The sequence below is a fragment of the Natator depressus genome, chromosome 11 (genome assembly GCF_965152275.1).
Source record: "Natator depressus isolate rNatDep1 chromosome 11, rNatDep2.hap1, whole genome shotgun sequence".
NCBI lineage: Eukaryota > Metazoa > Chordata > Testudines > Cheloniidae > Natator > Natator depressus.
Window position 1 is genome coordinate 17,862,442 of NC_134244.1, and position 14,447 is coordinate 17,876,888.

The 14,447-nt window shown below is 41.4% G+C and overlaps 1 protein-coding gene across 2 annotated transcripts in view; it reads left to right on the forward strand.

Moving 5' to 3' along the window:
- Positions 1-14,447, forward strand: part of MGAT5 (alpha-1,6-mannosylglycoprotein 6-beta-N-acetylglucosaminyltransferase) — a 229,209-nt gene that overhangs the window by 10,976 nt on the left and 203,786 nt on the right. The window contains exons 2-4 of one of the 2 annotated variants that reach the window (XM_074967256.1): positions 4,335-4,379; positions 13,565-13,667; positions 14,128-14,244. The exons of the other annotated variant lie outside the window; for it this stretch is intronic. The gene's annotated coding sequence lies outside the window, so the exon portion shown is untranslated. The remainder of the gene's footprint in view (positions 1-4,334; positions 4,380-13,564; positions 13,668-14,127; positions 14,245-14,447) is intronic. 2 annotated transcript variants of the gene reach the window in all.

Sequence of the window (14,447 nt, forward strand, 5' to 3'; positions counted from 1 at the left end):
CTTGCTAACCACCCTAAACTTAAGAAATTGGCATGGGAAACTCTTACACTCTACTTAGCTGGAGGCCTCTCCATACTTATGTATGTGTGATTGCAGTCTGTTCACTACTGTACTGATTCTTAAGGCTTCTACTTTTTTGCATTTGAGGTAGCCTAATGTTGTTCCTCTTGTGTGTTTCCTCAGTTGTTTTCTAAACAGTTTCTCCTTTTTCATATTTTGTCTCCGTTGATTTATAACATTATTTTCTAGGATGTTAAATGGCCCAGTTAAGATGGAAATAAGTGAACATACAATGAGACCGGTCCAAGAGGTGATCTCTTTTGACAACCTCCTGTGTTGAGATCATCCTAAAGTGTCCTCAAATACAATTACGACAATTCTGTTTGTGGAAAAAGCTTTTCTCTGTCCTTTGTTGCTTAAGGTAAATTCTACTTATTTTGTGACTGTGAAGAAGTTCAGTGGTTTCTATGGGTTGATTTTTCTGAGGTCGTTCTCCCCTTTCCTTTGCTTCCAGGTAGGCATCTTACTACTTGAAGTATGTGCACCCCAGCTATGCAACAACCCTCTCTCATGCAGTCCCTCTGACTTCAAGACCACTGCTTATGTGAACAATGATCTCTTGAAAGAGTCAGAGTTGTAGGGATTTTAGAGTTATTCTACTCTCTCATGATACATCTGGGAGAATATCTTGAATATCAAATATTCCACATGATTACATTTCTCTGTTCTTTCTCCACTATCAGGAAAGATCTTTCTCTTTGTGATATCCCTCATTATGGGAGATGCTTTTATATGGTGTTCTAGATTCCTTTTTTGATAGACTGTCTTTAATCAACTGTGTTTCATTAGACATGCAAGTCCTGTAAGGGCATGATATCTGGCTCAAGGCAATCTGACAACTAGTGCTTACTTCACTGAACATAAGTCTGATTCTCATAATTCATTTGCTTAAAACCTAACACTTTCTTTTTTTTCTAAGTAGACTTTCAATAACTTACATGAGTCTATCTCAGTTGGTCCCTCTTCATTTACAACATAAACTTGTCCTAATTTCATCTACTAAGTGTGAAACTTATCAGATGCTGCCTCAACTGTGTTACTAATGGATGTTCAAATAAACAGAATTTCTTTTTCTTTCGAAGAGACTTGATTTAACTTAAAGTGCCATATGGAAAGTTTTCAAAACTGCAACATAAGGGTCTGTTATCAGATGTACCACTTCATTATTTTTTAAAGGAAGTTATTCTAACAGGCCAGAGTAAACAGTAAAAATAAAACAGAAGTACTTGTGGCACCTTAGAGACTAACAAATTTATTAGAGCATAAGCTTTCGTGGACTACAGCCCACTTCATCGGATGCATAGAATGGAACATATAGTAAGAAGATATATACACATACAGAGAAGGTGGAGGTTGCCATACAAACTGTAAGAGGCTAATTAATTAAGATGAGCTATTATCGGCAGGAGAAAAAAACTTTTGTAGTGATAATCAAGATGGCCCATTTAGACAGTTGACAAGAAGGTGTGAGGATACTTAACGTGGGGAAATAGATTCAATAGATATGTAATGACCCAACCACTCCCAGTCTCTATTCAAACCCAAGTTAATGTTATCTAGTTTGCATATTAATTCAAGCTCAGCAGTTTCTCCTTGGAGTCTGTTTTTGAAGCTTTTCTGTTGCAGAATTGCCACCCTTACGTCTTTTACTGAGTGGCCAGAGAAGCTGAAGTGTTCTCGTACCGGTTTTTGAATATCATGATTCCTGATGTCAGATTTGTGTCCATTTATTCTTTTGCGTAGAGACTGGCCAATATACATGGCAGAGGGGCATTGCTGGCACATGATGGCATATATCACATTGGTAGATGTGCAGGTGAACGAGCCCCTGATGGCATGGCTATTGTGATTAAGTCCTATGATGATGTCACTTGAATAAATATGTGGCATCGGGCTTTGTTGCAAGCATAGGTTCCTGGATTAGTGTTTTTGTTGTGTGGGGTGTGGTTGCTGGTGAGTATTTGCTTCAGGTTGGGGGGCTGTCTGTAAGCAAGGACTGGCCTGTCTCCCAAGATCTGTGAGAGTGATGGGTCGTCCTTCAGGATAGGTTGTAGATCCTTGACGATGTGTTGGAGAGGTTTTAGTTGGGGGCTGAATGTGATGGCCAGTGGCGTTCTGTTATTTTCTTTGTTGGGCCTGTCCTGTAGTAGGTGACTTCTGGGTACTGTTCTGGCTCTGTCAATCTGTTTCTTCACTTCAGCGGGTGGGTATGTAGTTTTAAGAATGCTTGATAGAGATCTTGTAGGTGTTTGTCTCTGTCAGAGGGGTTGGAGCAAATGCGGTTGTATCTTAGAGCTTGGCTATAGACAATGGATCGTGTGGTGCGTCCTGGATGGAAGCTGGAGGCATGTAGGTAAGTATAGCGGTCAATAGGTTTCCGGTATAGGGTGGTGTTTATGTGACCATCGTTTATTAGCACAGTAGTGTCCAGGAAATGGACTGCTTGTGTGGACTGGTCCAGACTGAGGTTGATGGTGGGATGGAAATTGTTGAAATCATGGTGGAATTCCTCAAGGGCTTCTCTTCCATGGGTCCAGATGATGAAGATGTCATCCGTGTAGTGCAAGTAGAGTAGGGGCGTTAAGGGACGAGAGCTAAGGAAGTATCGTTCTAAGTCAGCCATAAAAATATTGGCATACTGTGGGGCCATGCGGGTGCCCACAGCAGTGCCGCTGACTTGAAGGTATATATTGTCCCCAAATGTGAAATAGTTGTGGGTGAGGACAAAGTCACAAAGTTCAGCCACCAGGTTTGCCGTGACATTATCGGGGGTCCTGTTCCTGATAGCTTGTAGTCCATCTTTGTGTGGAACGTTGGTGTAGAGGGCTTCTAAGTCCATAGTGGCCAGGATAAAATGAATGTAATCTTATGTGCGTCTAGTCTTGAAACAATCTCTTTCTCACTCACATACTGGTACGCTGGAAACTTGTTGATAGTGAACTTTGTGTGTAAAATGAAACTACCACGTTGTTTCAGTGCATTGTACTGTGAAAATTGAAGTTCTGGTTTAAAAAGAAACTGCTTAAAGTGATTTTTTTGTGTGTAGGTGAGTTGGTGCTGGAAATATTAACTATGAAATAGCTTCACTCTGTTACTATAGGCTGAAATTATCAAATACTACTCAGACTCTCATAGAGATAAGGTGTTTAATAGCTAATGACTTGAAAGCCAAAAATCAGAATCTATTTAAAAGTACTATCTGATCCCCAAAAGTCTTATCCATCATATGGATGTTGCCTGTCTTGACACTTTCTTTCATTCTTTAATCTCAAAATGACCTTTCCTTTCTCATTTAATTCCAACATACCTGATGGGTTACATGATAAATACTGTAGTTCCTTTTCTGAAAAAGAAACAGAGAATGACTTCAGTGTCTTTTCAGTTACTTAATTTCAAAATCCTTGACGAACTACCAGCTGAATTAGCCCCCTTTCTGGAAAAGGTATACAAGCAGACATACTTACTTACTTTCAAATTCGGAGAGGCACCTGGAGTCTGGTGGCTTTACTATGAAAATATTTCAGACTTGTACAGTAAGCCCTTGTGTCCTAAACTGAAAATTGTTTGAAGAACAACTCTCTGTGCATTAAATAAAAAGCAAGTGAAACAAAACACTCCCCCCCCCCACCCTCGATGAACCTGTAATAACTGACTAGTAAATTTGACACAAACCTATTTGACTAAGGTAGTAATATACATACCGGTAGTTCCCTTATTAAAGTGAATTCAGAGGTTTCTTTTGCTGAAACTTTTGCCCTTCAGTTAGAAAGCATTCTCCCTCAAACTCTTTAACAACTAAGTATGGATTTATAAAAGGCAAATATACTGTAGCTCTGAACACGAGAGCCTTACATAACCTAATTCTGAACATATCTTCCCCTGTGGCATTGCTTTTGCTTGATGTGGAAAAAAGCTTTTTTTCCCATGTAGCCGGTCTCTTTTGACTGCCTTGCAGTGGTTTAGTTTTTGAACCTAAATTGATCAAATGAAGTTTCATTACTATATGCAAACCCTTCTGCAAAAATATTACTAATGTCCTCCTTTCACATATTTTTGTTTTAGAGCCCTTCGCAATAGTCTCATGAAACAGATCAGCAGTTTATGGCTTGCCTGTCCAGTATGTAAAAATTAAAGAAGTATGCTGACAACACTATTAACTCCTCACTTAAAGCAGTTCTTGATACTTATTTATTTTTATTCCAGTTTCTGGTTTGAAAAATTGTTAAAATCTGAAACATTGCCTTTTAACCACTGGTTTCCTTGTCCTTTTTTAGGTATTTCCTGTGTGTCAGCATTCTAACGGAGTCAAATACCTCACAGTAGGTGTCACTTACTCTTTCTGTAATTATGCAGACAGTGTTTTAAAGTGGCATATGTAATGAAACTCTAGTGTCCCTTGAAAGTGTTGTGGAGGATTCCCTGGAAACTGCCAAAATAATGGGATTGTATTCCTTTAAGCTTCTTGTTCTCTATTCACTTTCCCTTTACATCATGCTCTTAAAATAATATGTAACATTAAATACATTTTGTGTAAAAATAGGGTGCCCCAAATTGGATTTGCCAATCTAGTCAGCTAGAAACGTAATCTGATATACGGGCCTGGAGTAAAAATTTCAGAGGATCCTAAGTGACTTAGGGTGACCAGATGTCCTGATTTTATAGGGACAGTCCTGATATTTGAGGTTTTTTTCTTATATAGGCACCTATTGTTATACCAATAAAATAAAAACCAGCAGGATCTTATTAAAGGGAAAAAGGCAAAATACCACATTTATTGTGAATACAGAAAGAATCATAGTAAGCAGTTACTTATAGCTATAGCATTCCATTCAATCTCATATTTATTCACACATTCATTCATACACATACACATACACACACACACAGAGGTTCTGCAAGGTTGTTATAGTAAGCAGTTAGTTATAGCTATAACATTCCATTCAATCTCATATTTACACACACACACACACACACACACACACACGCACGCACGCACGCACACACACACACACACACACGTTCTGCAAGGTTGTTATCATAGTTACCAGCCTTAGAGTTGCTCATGCCAAGCCACTGGCCAGGTGGCCTGGACATGAGGAGGGAGCAGGGCCTTGTCTGATGCTCCTGGAAGTTGGTTTGCAGAATCAGACTCCAAAGTTCTCACTTTTAGAGTCTATTTTTATAGGAATTTCTTCCTATGCCAGTCTATGGGAATTGCTTCATCATGCTATTGCTGAATCAATCAGCAGATAGCACATTCCTGAGGGCTCCGTGCTGCTAGATGTTATCTTGTTCTTTGGTTCTCCCATTCTTGAGGCTGTTGGGTGGATTCCAGTCTGCCCTCCGGGGATCCTCTGGTTATTTCCACTTGATGCCTTCTTCAGCTGATGGACACTGGATTCTTAAGCTGGCACCTCCCTGATCATTCAGTTATTATCCACACCAAGCATCCATCCACATACATCCTCTATCTCTATTTTAATCACAATTGTTAACAAAGCAAGATGAATACAACAAAAGGGCGGGGAGTCTCTGGGTGCTCTTTCTGTTGTTACAGAGTATTGTTTTGAGTCACTCTCTGTGTGTGAGTAGTTGTTATTACAAAGAATTGCTTTGAGAACAGACTCGGTCTTAGAATGTACTAACGCAATTAGCAGCTTGCAAGTTTAACACATAGAGGGAGAGAAACAGTACCAAAAACCAAGAGACCTCTTAATTAGTAATACCCTGAATTTAAACTATGGGGAATCAAACTCATTTGTGATTTTAATACAGAACTTCTTTAATATGATCCAACACTATTATCACCCCCCACTTCCCATCCTGATTTTTCACACTTGATATCTGGTCACCCTACTTAGCAGCCTACACCTTTTCAAAAATGAGAAGTGTCACTGAAAGTCAGGAGGACTTAGAAGCCTAAGGACTTGCATACACTTGAAACGCTGCTGCAGTTGTGATGCGATAGCACTTTAGTGCAGACACTACCTAACCTGACAAGGGTTTTTCCCATCAGTGTAGGTTATCCACCTCCCTGAGAAGTGGTAGCTAGATCGATGGAAGAATTCTTTTGTTGACCTGTACCAGGAGTTAGACTGGCTTAACTATATCACTCAGGAGTGTGGATTTTTTATAACCCTGAGCTACATAGCTGGGTTGACCTAATATTTTAGTGTAGATCAGGCCTTAGTGTGAAAGTCACTTTTGAAAATGGGAGTTGTGTGGTTCTGAAAATTCTGCTTCTTGTCTATGCACAAAGTTGCAGTGGTTTAACTGAAGATAGGATTTAATATTGATTTGAACTGGTGCAAGCCATTGGGTAGATGATAATATATTGGCTTAAAACTGGTTATATTTGTTTAGCCATAGAATCTTCTTTATTGGACAAGCAATCTAATCTGGTGGTTCCTTACTTTGCTGAACTATTTTCTTCATGGTTTTATTTAGAATGACTTTTCTTATTCTTTTCTACCTTTTTTAATACTATCAGTGCAACTTCCAATATTAACATTCACCAAGTCATTGTTTGTTTGTTTTTTTCCTGTTGTGGACAGATAAAACAAAATATTGCTACAGTCTTTGAGTTGAACAAGTTACAGAATTAACATAAATTAAATGACAATATTCTAGTATATAGTTCTCATTTGTGAAGCACGGTTTTATTCCGAGTCCCTGCAGACAAAAGATTATACTTAGTCTAGATAGATACGTAAGAAAATGAATGTCATAATAGATCAGATTTCAGTCTTTCATTACAAAATGTAGGAACCCTAGAAATAACTCTTCAGTAACAACTGAGCTGAATATTATTATTCTTATACTGCGTTCAATATACTTTTCGATAATCTAGACGTAAACGTAAAATCTCTGCTGATAAAATTTGCAGATGACACAATGATTGCTAGAGTGGTGAAAAATAAGGAGTCATACAAAGCCATCTGGACAGTTGGTTAGCTGGGCCCATTTGGGCAAAGTGTATTTTAATATAGCCAAATGCAAGGTGATACATCTAGGTACAGAGTACACCTAAAGGATGGGGGACTGTATTCTGGAAATTAGTGACACTGAAAAGGATTTAGGAGTGCTGGTGGATAAGCAGATGAACATGAGCTCCTAGTTCAGTGCTGTGGCAAAAGGGGCCAGTGGGATCCTTGGATGTATAAACAGGCAAATAGTGAGCATGAGTAGGGAGGTGATTTTACTTCTATACACCATTGGTGACGCTGTCTAGGATACTGCATATAGTTCTGGTATCTATGTTTTAAAAAGGATGTTGAAAAATTGGAGAGGGTGCAGAGAAAAGCCACAGAAATTATTGTAGGGCTGCAGAAAATGCCTTCTTGTGAAAGACAAGCTCATCAAACAGAAGGCTGAGAGGTGATTTGATTAGCATGCAAGTGCCTTCACAGGAAGAAAATACTGGGTTCTAAGGGATCTTCAGTCCAGGCATAACAAGAAGCAATGACTGGAAGTTAAAACCAGCCAATTTCAAGTTAGAAATAAGGCACACGTTTTTAACAGTGAACATTGGAACAAACCACCCAGGGAAATAGTGGGTTCTCCATCTCTTGATGTCTTCAGTTAAGATTGGATGTCTTGTTAGAAGATGGTTTAGCCAAACACAAGTTATTGGGCTCAATGCTGGGGTAATTAGTGAAATTCTCAGACCTCTCTTGTGCAGAAGGTCAGAATAGATGGTCCCTTCTGACCTTAGAATCTGAGAGTTGCTTTCATGTAAAAATTTTTACTCATTCTCCTTATTATAGAAGAGAAGATTGAGAAGGGGACATGAGACCAGTTTTCAAGTACATAAAAGGTACTTGAAAGGAGGAGGGAGAAAAATTATTCTCCTTAACCTCTGAGGCTAGGACAAGAAGCAATGGGCTTAAATTGCAGTAAATTTGGTTTAGGTTGGACATTAGGAAGTTTTTCCTAACTATCTGGATGGTTAAGCACAGGGGCAGTGAGTTGTATGGGCCCTTAGTGCGCATGCTCAACGAATATGAGAGCACAGGGGCCCGGCTCCACCAAAGTTCGGGGCCGGGTCTCTCCTCCGCTGCTGCCCGCGCGTGCCGCCCTCGGGGCGTCACCCCCGGCCCTGCCTGCCTGCCCTGGGCAATTTAAAAGGGCCCGGGGCCCCCATGGCCACCACCAGCAGCGCAACGGGGCTAAGGCGGCTTCCTGCCCGCCCGCTCCACTTCTGGAAGCTGCAGGCTTGTCCCTGCGGCCCCTGGTGGGGCATGGGTGAGGCAGTGTTGCCACACGCTGCCCCAACCCTGAAGGCTGACTCTGTGAACTGTGCCCAATGGAGCTGCTGGGGCAGTGCCTGCAGGTAGCAGCGCCCAGAGACCCCTCCAGCCCCCCACCTAGGAGCTGCTGCCAGAGGGAGGTGCGGGTTGCTTTTGGGAGCCGCCCAAGGTAAGCGCCTCACCCCTCATCCTCTCCCGCACCCCAATCCCAAGCCCAGACCCAACACACCCAAAATCCCTCCCAGAGCCCGCTCCCCACTCCTGTATCCCAACTCCCTGCCCCAGCCCAGAGCCCGCACCCAAACGCCCGCCCCCTGCACCCCCTCCTGCTTCCCAACTCCCTCCCAGAGCTTGCTCCTCACACCCAACTCTCTCCCAGAGCCCACCCCCGCTCCCGCAACCCAACCGCCTGCACCCTAACTATATCCCAGAGCCTGCCCCCTGCTCCTGCACCCCACCTCACCCCTCTACCCCAGCCCAGAGCCCACACCCAAACTCCCTCCCAGAGCTTAGGTGGGGGAGTGGGGACAGGACTTGGACCTGTTCTGGGCACCACCAAAAATTATACAAACCTGCTGCCCCTGGTTAAGCACTGGAATAAATTGACTAGGGAGGTTGTGAAATCTCCATCATTGGAGATTTTTAAGAGCAGCTTAGACAAACACCTGTCAGGGATGGTCTAGATCATACTTAGTCCTGCCGTGAGTGCAGGGGACTGGACTAGATGGCCTCTCGATGTCCCTTCCAGTCCTATGATTCTATTATACCAAAATTTTGTGAAAGAGATGGGTGTGTTTCCTTTGATCTGGTAGTACAGGAAAGGGTGTAGAGCATCCTATACAGGAAATACACTTGTAATTTGGCAGTTAAACTATACAATTTATACTTCATGCTGCATAGAACAGAATGTACATCTGTTCAATGCTTAGAGCCATTTTATTCCAATTTGGCTGTGATCATGTAGATGCCTTATGATTTCTTATATCAAGTAACTGCAAAAAATAGATATTTCAGTCCTTGTATCTCTTCCTGTAGTTATGGAATCCCACTTAACTGACATTGACTGTCACAAAAAAGCTACTCAGTGTGTTTGCTTTCTTTTAGGTTTAACTAATCTATCTAAATTATGTAAACACCACTGCCGCTAACAGTTTGAAAACAGTATGTACAAACAGTTGATTTTTAGTGTATTCTGCATCTCAAATATCTGGCTTAATTTTATGTGATTGTTATAGATAAGATTCTTGATGGACAAATTTGAAGTATTATAAGCTTGTAATTGTGTTATACTGATTAGTTACACGCATATTTTAATACAAATTTTTTTCAATTGTACTGTTCATAGGTTTGAATAATAGCCATTGTTCTCTGCCAAATACCAGCTGAATTTATTTCTATAAATCAATAAATGAGTTCTAGACACAGTCTTTATACGCAGTAATGCAGTATATGCAGAATACTTCTTATGCCTACCTGGGTAATATTTCTTTTGTCATTTCCTAAAATTTAATAAAGATGGAATTTAAATCAAATAACACCTTCAGAGCGCATGACAGTTATTTTTGTCTCGTAGAAGTCAGTGGGTAAATTATCACAAAATTTTCTATGCTTTTGTAGTTATAGATCAATTAGGGTTTTCATTGTAAATCTACAATTAAGAAGTTATGAGCTCTGTAGGTGGAAAAATTCTCCCCAGTTTCAATATTGGTATGAAAGGCTCTTACATGGGAGGGAATTTATCATTTTTTAGAAATTTGGGGACATGGGTGGGAAATTAGGGGTGTGGATTGGGGTTACAGGTCTCTCTCATCCTTTGTTTTTAAATATTTTCAGTACTCATTTTATTCACAAATGGCTTTAGTTTTGAATAGCAGAATTTGCAGGCCATTAGGTTTTTAATGATCACCAGTTGCTTTAATATTTCAGATTGGTAATCTATTGACTTGTGCAATTTAGTATTTAAAATGTATAGTCTCAGTGAATGTTTCATTGACTATCCTTGCACTTGTCACTTTCATAACCTTACTCCCTTTTCAGTTTTGATGATGTATTTTATGTTGGTAAGGAAATGCTTCCTGCAGCTAGTGCTGTAATCTCTAATTGCTGTTGAAAAATTTCCTCTGCTTTTTCCACTGGCTTGGCAGGGAGATGAAATAACTAAACTAGTAAAAAAAGAGAGCTTCAAAATCTGTGTTGTTAATACTGTAGGACACAAATCCGAATTAGTGGTATATGTTCATGGCAAAGTGTTTGATCAGAGGTCTCTGTCTAAAATGGGGAAGGAGACAGTTAAATAGACCTTAATATTTTGAAATCTCTGCTAGGGAAAATTGTATTGACTTCCATTCAAAGGTAATAATTGTTTATTGCCAACTACTTTTGCTTGAATCTTTTCAATATTTATTGAATATTTATTGCTTGAGAGAGTTTCTGGATCGATCTCCATATCAAGTATGGTAAAGTTGATGGGGATAAAGTTAGACAATGTTAGTTCTAGCTTCCTCTCAACCTTCCTGTGTTTTAACCCAGACTTGGTGGGGGACTACTTATGGAGGTGAGAAAGTGGCTGAGACAGTCCATTTTAGTCCTTGGCTTCTTTGCAAAGTACCAGTTAGTACTAGCTGAGGTGGAGATTCTGGGAAGTTTCCATCAGTACACCGGGAACTGGGCTGAAATCACCAACTCATTAACACTGACCATTGAACAGCCATCTGACTGAATTCAAGCCTACAGTAAAAGGAAAGGCCCCATTTCAGAATATAGATAGGGTAGTGTAACAAGCATTCCAGTGTAATGGGTTAAATTCTGTGATGTAAATAACTGCACACTCATATACTTACATTCTTTGGGGTTTCGACAGTGCTTAATTTGTGCCAGGGCTGAGCCCTGGCATCTCCAGGCTTGGCAGTTCATAGCCCTGGCACCTCTGGGCTTGCTGCATCAGTTATGAATGTAAAAAAAAAATTGCTTGAGCCCCAGCACCTAATGGCTTGAGCCCTGGCACCTCTCATTACAAATTAAGCACTGGGCTTGGCCCATGGCTATCTCTGCCTTCTGTGTGCAACATTTAGCACAATGAGAGACCTAGGTCTTTTGGGGCTTTTTATTGAGGGCAGTAAGTGACTAGGAGAGAAAAGGCTTGTTCAGGTTAAGCATCTGTCGAGTTTCTGCTGAAGTCCTGTAGCTTGATTAATTTCCTAGCATCATAGGTGCTCCACCACTCAGGTAGTTTACACACAGTGTAATGTTACAGCAAAATGCTAGTATTGATTAAACTACTTTAAAAGTTTCCAAGAGTGCCTTCTTACATACCAAGATATTGGCATATGTGGTGGGATGTCTAGAATAGAGAAAACAGAGAGCCCTTTGAATGAACAAAACAGTGATCCTTGTATAAAGAGCCATACTTGGAAAAATATCACTGTAATTAAAATATACAGGGCAGTTAGTCTACATAAAGCTTACATTTTGCATGTCTCAAAGAAAAGTTACACAGAGAATGAATTCTTTTTATAGTTGAAAATGAAGCATGAGTGTATTTTTCTTTCCTACACTCAGAGTGTGGGGTTTCTGCCGTCCGCTCAGTCTTAAAGAAGTTCTAAGTTTTATGCCTTCCCTCAGCTTTAAGCTCATGGCCACTGTCATTCTGAACCAGAATTGTTAGTAATAAATCTCTTCAGACTTAGCCATTGCGGTTCCTGGGTTGGCTAATTGGGTCGCTTCAGAATGAAGCATGGTTTGGGGTTTTCTTTTGTTGCTCCTTCATGCTACGGCATTCCCAAGGGACGTTTACACTTATGGTGGCATATAGAGTACAGATGCTGCGTGCCAAGCTACCACAGGTGTAAACAGCAGTGTAGACTGTGAGGCAGGGCTTAGGCGAGGGCAGTGGTCACCAACTGGTCGATCACGATTGACTGGTTGATCCTAGAGGATCTCCCTCTAGGAGATCGCGATCTCTGGTGGTGCAGCATGGCTGCCACTAAGGCAGACTCTGTACCCTGGCCCCATGCTGCTCCCGGAAGCGGCCAGCGCAGCCCCATGACCCTGTGGGGGGGTGTGGGTCAGAGGTCTCCCTCTGCCTGCTGCCCCTTTCTGCAAGCACCGTCCCCACAGCTCCTGTTGGCCGTGAGAGCTGTGGGGGCGGTGCTTGCAGAAAGGGGCAGCATGCGAGCCACATACCTTCTACCCCCCACCCCCAGGGGGCCGCAGGGGCACTCTGGCCTGTTCCAGGAGCGGTGTGGGGCCGGGTTAGACAGGGAGCCTGCCTTAGCCTCGCTGCGCCCGCCGACCAGGAGCTGCTGGAAGTAACGGCTGCCTGGCGGAAGCGAGCACCCCAGCCCTGATCCCCTCCCAGAGCCAGAATCCTGTACCCCCTCATGCACCCCAACACTCTGCCCCAGCCTGGAGCCCCACCCTGCACCCAAACTCCCTCCCAGAGCCTGCACCCTGCACCTCCCCGTTGTCAAAGCTTTTCACTGCCATGTGTAGCTACACACCTCAGTGACAAGCCTGGATGCAGCCTGCCTTTTCGTTGCAGCATGTAGCTACATGTGCAGTGCCTGTACTTGTCTACACACTACTGTGAGCGTAGACATAGCCCTACATTCAGCTGTTCCACGAAAGTCAGAAGCTACAACTTGAATCAACATTTCTCATGCTCGTGCAAAATGCTGATTGGAAGCCTAAAGGTTTGCCGCATCCTTTTCTCTCCTAATTTTACCGTGTAACGTTTATATTGTGTTGTGTGATGCATTGTTGAGATGAAAATAAAAACTGGCATGGCACTTTTCCACAAGAAGGGGCATTAGCTCTTGTGATCCTAGCCAAACTCCAGTTTAAGTAATTAGATTCTGCACCCCTAGATTTGGTTTCAGTTTGATACAGCATTCCTCTGCACTTCCTGTGCTAGTCTGCAGAGCAGTGTTGCTGCATGTTGTTAAACAGAGTTCATGTTCCATCTGACAAGTCTGTTCATTGGTGGGTAAAGTGATCCCTATTTATATAATTGCTTATGGGCCTTTATGGAAAAAGACCAATGTGACTAAATACATACTATCGATACGGATTTTAGTGTTCTTGTTTTGTCTTTTCTGTGTATCTTTTAAAAACTATTTAAAATCCTTCTCTTGTCTTATAAGTGTCTAGTGCACATTTGACACTATATGAATAATACCAATTGTTAAAACCAATAAAGTGAAATGCATTACACAAGAAAGATACTCTTATGTATGCATGCTCTTGTCCTTTCACAGGCTACAGAATATTTTTAAAGCTACCACCCACCTTGTTCTTGAAATAACTTCAGATTTGGCACTTCATTAAAAAGATTGATGATACAACTTAAAATGCAGCATGGTAAGTAGGTTGAAGTTATTCTGGCAAATCCTTCTGGCATTGGAAACTTACAGGACTTAAACAATTTCTCCAGTGCCTTCTAATATGAGAACTAAGCCAGTTAGTCAGGATGTAAATTGTGTGGCCAAACCCCCTGCAATATAAAGGCGTATCAGTTTTTTGCACTGTTTATTGTATACTGTGTATAACATTGTTGTTCAGTTTTCTACTGGATAATGACAGAGCAGAACAAATATTTGCCAAATACATTATTAGAACTTTGCCAGAATTCATCAAATATGCTCGTCAAATAGTATTTGATGTGCTATAGAGCTTGAATAATGCAAAAAAGTATTGTTGAAAAATGACATTGAAGTTCTTCCAATAATGTATTAGTTGAATCCTATTCTAGCAACTATATGTATTTTATAGTTTTGGGCTTTCACTTCCTGGCTTCACTCCACATTTTCTTTTCTCCTAGACTAGATCATGGTGCATGCTTTCAGGAATTGTCTTCAATGTTGATTTCTTTTCTCATCACCACTCTCTTCTACTACTGCTACTACGGTAGCATCTCTCCGCATGGTTCCTTATTGAGGTAGGTGTACATACACCTAGTATGAAACAGTCCCTGGTCAAGAAGCTTGAGTAGTGTAAGTTCATTACCCAGTCTGCCCCTCCCTCGATGTGGAGAGGACATGCAGAGAAGGAAAGGGAGGCAGAAAGACCTGGGATAACAAGGTGGCAACAGCCCTGCACCAGGCTACCTTTGTAGCCTTTGTAAGCTGATCTGAGATTTCC